We start from the raw sequence: 7,452 nt of genomic DNA on the forward strand, positions 1-7,452 counted from the left end.
GGCAGCAATTGGAGGCAGTGTAAGTAATGCTTTGCTATATCATGGAGTCCCTACCATTAAGATCTAGCATTGTACTTATTAACTGGATATATTTTCCATTCCATCTTATATAGCCTAGGAGAAATTGATATTTACTGCTGTAAGACATTGAACTTGATTAATGGTATACCTTTGAACCCAAAATAGAAACTTGAAAACCTATGTTACTTATCTTTAGCAACATTTAGAAGTTGATTTTTAATATTCAAAGATCTGATTTAGACTAGTTATACTGCTATAGGATGTGGTGTTCCGGTAAATAAGGCAGTCTCGTGAAGATCCAAAAGTTTTGGCTGCTCAAGCTGAGGAGTAGTATAATAAAGGTACTAAGCACCATTGTGTGGTTATTTATTCTTCCTTGTTAGAAGTCATGTGAATATTACCCTCCATTGTGGCATTGATTAAATAGCAAATTTTGTTAGTTCTGCTCCTAAACTTATTTTGGTTTTTCTGGTCAGTTAAAGAGGAAGTTGCAAATGTTTACCTTGGGTATAGGTGGTGTTGGTCTGGTTTCAGCTTATGTTTCTTATTCCCCTGAGATTGCAGCTAGGTATTTGAATTCTTCATGTACTATTGACATAGTTATTCTGAATTAGTGATCTTCAATTTTTCATCTATGCTAGCAAATATGGTTGAATTTGGGGCTAAATCAGCTTAATGTTCATCTTTTTTTTTTTTGAACTTTATTCGGCATTTACGGCACCCTCACCAAATGTGTAGAACAAGCAATTTGTGATTGAACAGACTTGGAGATCAACTCAGGAGCGCAAGTCACTTGAGCGAACAAGCCAACGAGACGTACATTTACATTCCAGTGAATGTTAAATAAATACGCAAAGATGTAATTGTGAGATAATGAGAGGCAAGGACATCAAATTTATCCATATTATTAGCATTGTGACTGTTGTTTACAGTAATGACATAAACTTGAAAATCCTAATGAGTCATTGGAGACATTTAACAACAACCTTCAAATTGCCCTTAGTATCATGCACAGTATCGGTCAACAATGTCAAAATTCACAAGCAGTTGTCCTTCTCGAATTTTAGCCAACCTGCATCAATTAGACTTTGCACCTTATGTTTCAGGGTCATACAATGCTCAATGGAATGCCCCGGAACTCCTCCATGATAAGCACATGTTGCATTCGAGTCGTATTCTCGGGAAAATGGAGGTTGAGGAATCTTTGCTAGGATTATGGTTACCATTGCATTATTGAGTAGATATGAGAGTAAGTTAGCATACGACACCGGAATTGGGGTGAATTCTACAAGTTTCTTTTTTGGAAAATTCTTTCCCTGGTCAATGTTTTGGTTCGTATTAAGAGTGGTATTTGGCCTCGGATTGCAGCAAGCGGATTTTTGGCAGACTTGGGGGCAGCCCTTGTGGATGATTGCGTATTCTTGGCTGGTAGGAAGGTGGGTAATGAGAAGAACTTATATTGGCTGAGTGTTGATATTGTTGAGCTAGTGGGAAATTTGACCATGTAGGAACGACAGTCATAGCATGGGTTCCTCCCTCCTTCTTATTCTCTTTGTTTTCCCCAGACTTCTTATTCATCGAAGCAGCATAATCAAACTTGTCTCTTCTCAGACCCACTTCGATTCTTTCGCCAACAAACACCAAATCTACAAAGCTTGAAGGCATGTAGCCCACCATCTTCTCATAGTAGAACACTGGTAGCGTGTCCACTATCATTGTTATCATCTTTCTCTCCATCATTGGGGGCGCTACTTGAGCTACCAGTTCCCTCCACGTTTGGGCGTATTCTTTGAAAAATTCATGTTCCCTCTTACACATGTTATGTAGTTGCATTTTATCCGGAGTCATATCAGAATTGTACTGATACTGCCTAATGAATGCAACCATTAGATCCTTCTAGGAATGGACCTGAGAAGGTTCCAGATTAGTATGTCAGGTGACGACTGCCCCAGTAAGACTTTCTTGAAAGAAGTGCATCAACAATTTTTCATCTTTCGCGTATGCCCCCATTTTCCTGTAGTACATCCTCAGGTAATTCTTGGGGCAAGTAGTCCCCTTATACATATCGAAATCTGACACCTTAAACTTCAGAGGGATGACCACGTCGGGCACTAGGCATAATTCTGCCATGTCAGCAAAGACATAATTTTCGCCTCCTTCAATGGCCTTCAGCCTTTCCTATATATGATCAAATTTTTCCCTTTTCACCATAGTAGGAGGCAGTCTTCCCACCGCAAAATGTAAGTGTTGTAGTTGTTGTTGTGGGCGATACTGAGGACCCTCCAAGGTGTTTGGCAAGGGTACGTCACCAAATGTTTGCCCTTCAGTGACATATCTCAGGTGAGGCTTGAAGTTGGCCAGAGCGTGGTCTCGGGGTACTTCATGTGTCTCCCTTATGGGTTAAGAGACCGGTGCATGACCAGATCAGAGTTGTTGGCTCTCAATGGGTATGGGAGTGGAGTTGTCAACATTCTCCTCGAGAGCATGTGCAACATTGGGTGATGCATAGTTGGGAGGCAAGCCATATGGCGAGAGGGGATGCTTGCTCTGGACCTGTACAAAATGGGGGCTGCCTGTACTTCCCAATGCTCCACCTCCCTGATCTACCATGTCCAAGACTGAACGATTTACTTGATTGAGGCCAGATGGGTGAGTTGGGTCCACCTCAGTAGCGGTACTTGCGGCAATGACTGTAGCCGTGTTGACCTCTATCATTTTTCTCATACTCATCATGACTTCCATCATTGTGGTCATTTCCTCTTTCATGGCCTCCATGTCGGCCATCATCTACTCTTACACCTCCTCTATTTCACTCATCACTCTAGCTTTGGCACACGTTCGGTAAGGGTGTTGTAAAATGCGTTCTTTCCTTTTGATTACAATGATTACAATTCTGATTTCAAGGAAAGAATGCAATCAGCAATGCAACCAACATGAAAATAAAAATAAGCATGGATGTATGTGAATGATACATTGTTGAAGTATTGCAAATTTTACACAGGACATTCAGTAGAACATAGGGTTGAATCAATTCAGATTTTCATTAAAACAACATTGTTCATTACATCTCGTTAGAGTCAAAGTGCAACTGGAAATAAAACATGGACATCAACAATACCTAATTTTGTAAATTATTTAGCTCAATCATGCGTTGGTTGTAGCCAAAGAAGCTATGTAAACTCACTCCATACTTTTGGAAGCTGGTTACTTCCATACTTGACCTTAACTTGATGAAAACATTTCCTTAAAAGCACGTGCTTGGTTCAACCCTATAATCTAAGAATAGAAATTTTGATTGTCAATATTTTGACAACCTATCATAGAGATGAATGATTAGGGCATACTTATGCTATGCATGACAAATGTAACTATGAGATCGACATGAGACGCCTGAAGAACCATCCTTTCTTAGTTAACAATGTATTAGGTACCATGTTCACATGATTTTCAATCATTTTTCAAGAGAAACAAGTGTATAATCCCAACATTGTCTGTTTATAGCTATCATCATGGTACCCAACACATGTAACTAAGAATGTGGTGTAAACTTTCACGCTTCATAGTGACTTTTTTTTTGTTTTTTTTTTTTGGAAAATGCAAGGCATGAGCAATTGTGTGTTAGGATCATGTATGAGTGAATATAACATGCGACTAATGGCAACATAAGGCATGTGATTGGCAGCACAAAGACATGCTAAACGAACGTGTATGACAATGTAATGATTTATGCAAAATGCAACACATGAATATGATAAATGGTAAATACAAAATGATATGTCCATTATGACGTTTAGGAAGATATGCATGACTTGATCAAGGAAACAAAACATGGTGAGTTTGCTCTGTGTCCCTAATTCAGGAACCTACTAGAAAGGATCAAAAAGTTCGTTATCTAGTGACAACTCCTAAGGGTGGTTTCATGTAACCTTATCGGCCTCTAGAGATATTATCCTCTTAGATAATACATTGTGGCGATAGGAATTATCATCGACAATGCATCACCAAAAGAGGAAAACTCTAGATGAAACAATTTTAACTAAAAACCGTCTTAGAATGTTTTCTTTTAAAAATAAAAAAATTAAGGATTCCAAGACGATCTTTTCCATCTTAGAATGTATTTTTTTATAAAAAAGATTAAGGATTTTAAGATGATTTTTTCAAAAATCGTCTTAAAAAATCTACTTTCTAAGATGGTTTTTTAGAGTCTTAGAATGTATTTATTTTTTTTAAAAAAATAAAAAATAATGAATTATCAGCTGTAAATAACAAAAAAAATAAAATTTATAAATAGTGCATCATCACAATCTTTTTTCTTCAATGTAAACCTACAACACCCACATCTTGATAATAATTAATCTCTAAACCGATAACCTTCTCAAAGTACTTCTCCGGACGGGTCAAGCACTTCACTGTTGCTCTTAGTAATGACAGGAACTCATCCTTTGGATCAACCTTCAGGTCCTGCAACATTGGTAGTATGAGCTAGAGAAAACATATGTTAGCTAATTTTGACCATTTGAAGTGAGAAAAAAGAGAAAAACTTAGACTAAAGAAAACCACAAATATAGTTTTAAAAAATTCTTCATGGTCTAAATACAAACTAAAATTTCAGTAAGATTGGAAAATTATGATTCTAGATTCTACGTTTGGTCTGCTTTGTTTCTGACAGAAGGAAAATCTAAATTATTTGATGAACAAAAGGCTGAATTGTTCTAATGAAGTCGAGTCTATTCCGTAGCTGCAGCCCAGTCATTAAGATACAATTTAGTTCTCATTAGTTCTGTTCAATCATTAATTTTTCATTGCATCACTAACACTAACTGAAAATATACTTTCAAAAAACAAACCGAACATATAGTAATGCATGACACCCAAAAACACTAATCTATGATCTAACCAAACAAATTGATTCAGACATTGTAGGATCAGAGAGGTAAGTAAAACTTTCATTTATGATCACCATTGTAATGGTACAAACATAATAAAATCAACTCCGTTATTGGCACCAAAAAGATTTTAAGGTGACAATCAGGTTTAAAAAAATATAAATTTAAAATTGTAGCCTTTTCCTTTTGGAAATAGTGTCCAGTTCCTGATGTCAACAATGCTCACTAGAGCAATTAATTTTCTGGCTGTAAATGTTATGCTGGTAGGGTACAATTCACGCATTCTTGTGATTCAATGAAGTATCAATTCATGTTAAATGAAAAAAAGTCTTAATGTATATTGATCAAGGTTAGAGTAAGTGCATAATGAAAAATAAACAAAACACAACATGGAAAGCTTAAGCCAGCCTGTAGATGTAGAATTATATTGATCATAAAACATGCAAGTGATAACCTGATTTCCATGGCATGATTTTGTTGTTTTTTTTATTAGATATCTAATTATAGAAGGGGAAAAAGATGGAGTTGGAAGGGGAAGGTGCCAATTTGCTCATATAAGATATGGTAAAAGTAAACAAGAGCCAACAACATGGTCAAAAAATCATGTTAAGACAATAGGACAATAGAATAAATAATAGACTTTGTTGCAACATTGTTGATTACACACAGAAATAATGGATATACCCGAATCATGTCAAGGTGATCACGTGAGTTATTTCCCGGTCAAGGTGTACCATCTTACATGGTCCATCCTTCTTCTAGTGTTTTCTAAGCCTTAGCTACCATAGCATTAACTCGTACTTTATACTCTTCATAGTCTCTAACAGAATTGAAAGGTAATCAATCATGAAGAGGTTGCTCTAAGATACTCAATTTGGGAAAACAAGGTGGTGAATACTAGTGAATCAAATGTTTAGTAAAAGCAATACCTACAACAAAGCAACCAGCTAGACATTCACTTGACAACTTCAAAATGTTTAAGAAGCATGAAGTAGCATACCCACAAAACTTCCATCAGGGCTCATGCAGCAGCCTGAAAAATTCTCAACTTTAATTACAATGGTTATGAATTCTCAAGCAGCAAGACTACTGGCCAAGCACAATAATATACTGGACATGATAGCTTAAGCTGCACTATTTTTCTTGAATCAGATAGAAAAAGAAATGTTGCACTGTATGAAACCTGAAATGGTAATGAGCATGCAGACACATCCCATATCTTGAATGGCTTTGAAACCAACTTTTCTCGCAAACTGAGTTCCCAGAGGCTAGTTTCTCCATTATTTGAACCAGCTATTCATTGGAAATATATATCGTTAGAAGAAAAAAATCAAGTTATGCTTTGTTGGTATTTTGGTAACCAAGATATTAGACATGAAAAAACCATGATAAACAATAACAATAAGTAAGGTATGATGAGAAGGATGGAAATCTATGCTCGTCATAGAGGATCCTTGATGCAATGTCATAGTCACAGTTCTTGGTGGATCATCCAGTGTCCAAGAGGCTTGTCAAGCCAAGGGATAGGAAACCTTAAATTATATATATAAATAACACTGACATAAGTCATAAGCCATTACAAAGTCAAACAAGAGAAAAAATTTGGCATCACAAAATATGAGACACGACTAAATTGAACAAAAATTCATCATCAAAGTTACCTCGTCTACAGAAATTCAAGTTATTGAGCAGATCCAACAATCTGATTTATCATGACAGTCAATTTAATTTTGACAACAAGAATTCAAGTTATTAGCAGTTTACGTACATATAAAATCCTATAGCAAGATATTTGAATCTTTGAAAAGAAAAAAAAAACTTCATACCAATATGGTATTTTTGGTAATATGACATTGAATCGCTTTCACATCTACTTGGAAATTCTTGTTAATTGGTACATGCCATAATTTGATATTAAAATACTATGCAACCTTGTCATATGCCGAGTGTCCAGACTCGGGAATAATCCTATAATTAAATGGTTTGAAAATATATTAAAAAATAATTTACCAAATATATAATAATGAATTAATATTGGTGACGTACATCTCAGGTCTTGAAATTCCTTTCTCAGATTTCATTTAGTCACGAGATGACTTGATAGCTAATAATATACTCAGTCCCGCTTGGTGTCATGTTGCCACATATTTGTCCTCCAGAATTCTTTTCCTTACTTCCAAGAAGTGCAGCTGTCATTGCAACCACTTCTGCCTCAAAGTGTGCAACACTCTTGAATACATCCAAATGCAGGGGATTGGTATGAGCAAACCTGAAATGTCATCAATATGAATTGTTGCATACATGCAACAATATTGAGAAATATTAGCAACCCAGCTAATGAGCATGGCTATGACCTTAAACAATATCTTAAATCCCAATTGGATGTATTATTCTCTATACTATCAGTCATTTCAGTGCCTCAACATTAATTGATACCAAAACTTAATTTTGAAACAGTTCTGTGAGACTCTGAAACATATAGAACTAGTCCAGATTATGACCTTTAATTAATAATCACGCAACAAGCAAAGTGGCAAAGAGGTGT

General features: G+C 36.1%; 1 long non-coding RNA gene across 1 annotated transcript; it reads right to left on the reverse strand.

Moving 5' to 3' along the window:
• Nucleotides 1-4,284: 4,284 nt before the first annotated feature.
• Nucleotides 4,285-6,415, reverse strand: LOC114379763. The gene is made up of 3 exons (XR_003659600.1): nucleotides 6,091-6,415; nucleotides 5,908-5,940; nucleotides 4,285-4,482 (listed from the first exon to the last, which is right to left on the reverse strand). It is a non-coding gene; the product is annotated as an uncharacterized LOC114379763 (long non-coding RNA).
• Nucleotides 6,416-7,452: the final 1,037 nt, after the last annotated feature.

The sequence above is a fragment of the Glycine soja genome, chromosome 12 (genome assembly GCF_004193775.1).
Source record: "Glycine soja cultivar W05 chromosome 12, ASM419377v2, whole genome shotgun sequence".
Lineage (NCBI taxonomy): Eukaryota > Viridiplantae > Streptophyta > Magnoliopsida > Fabales > Fabaceae > Glycine > Glycine soja.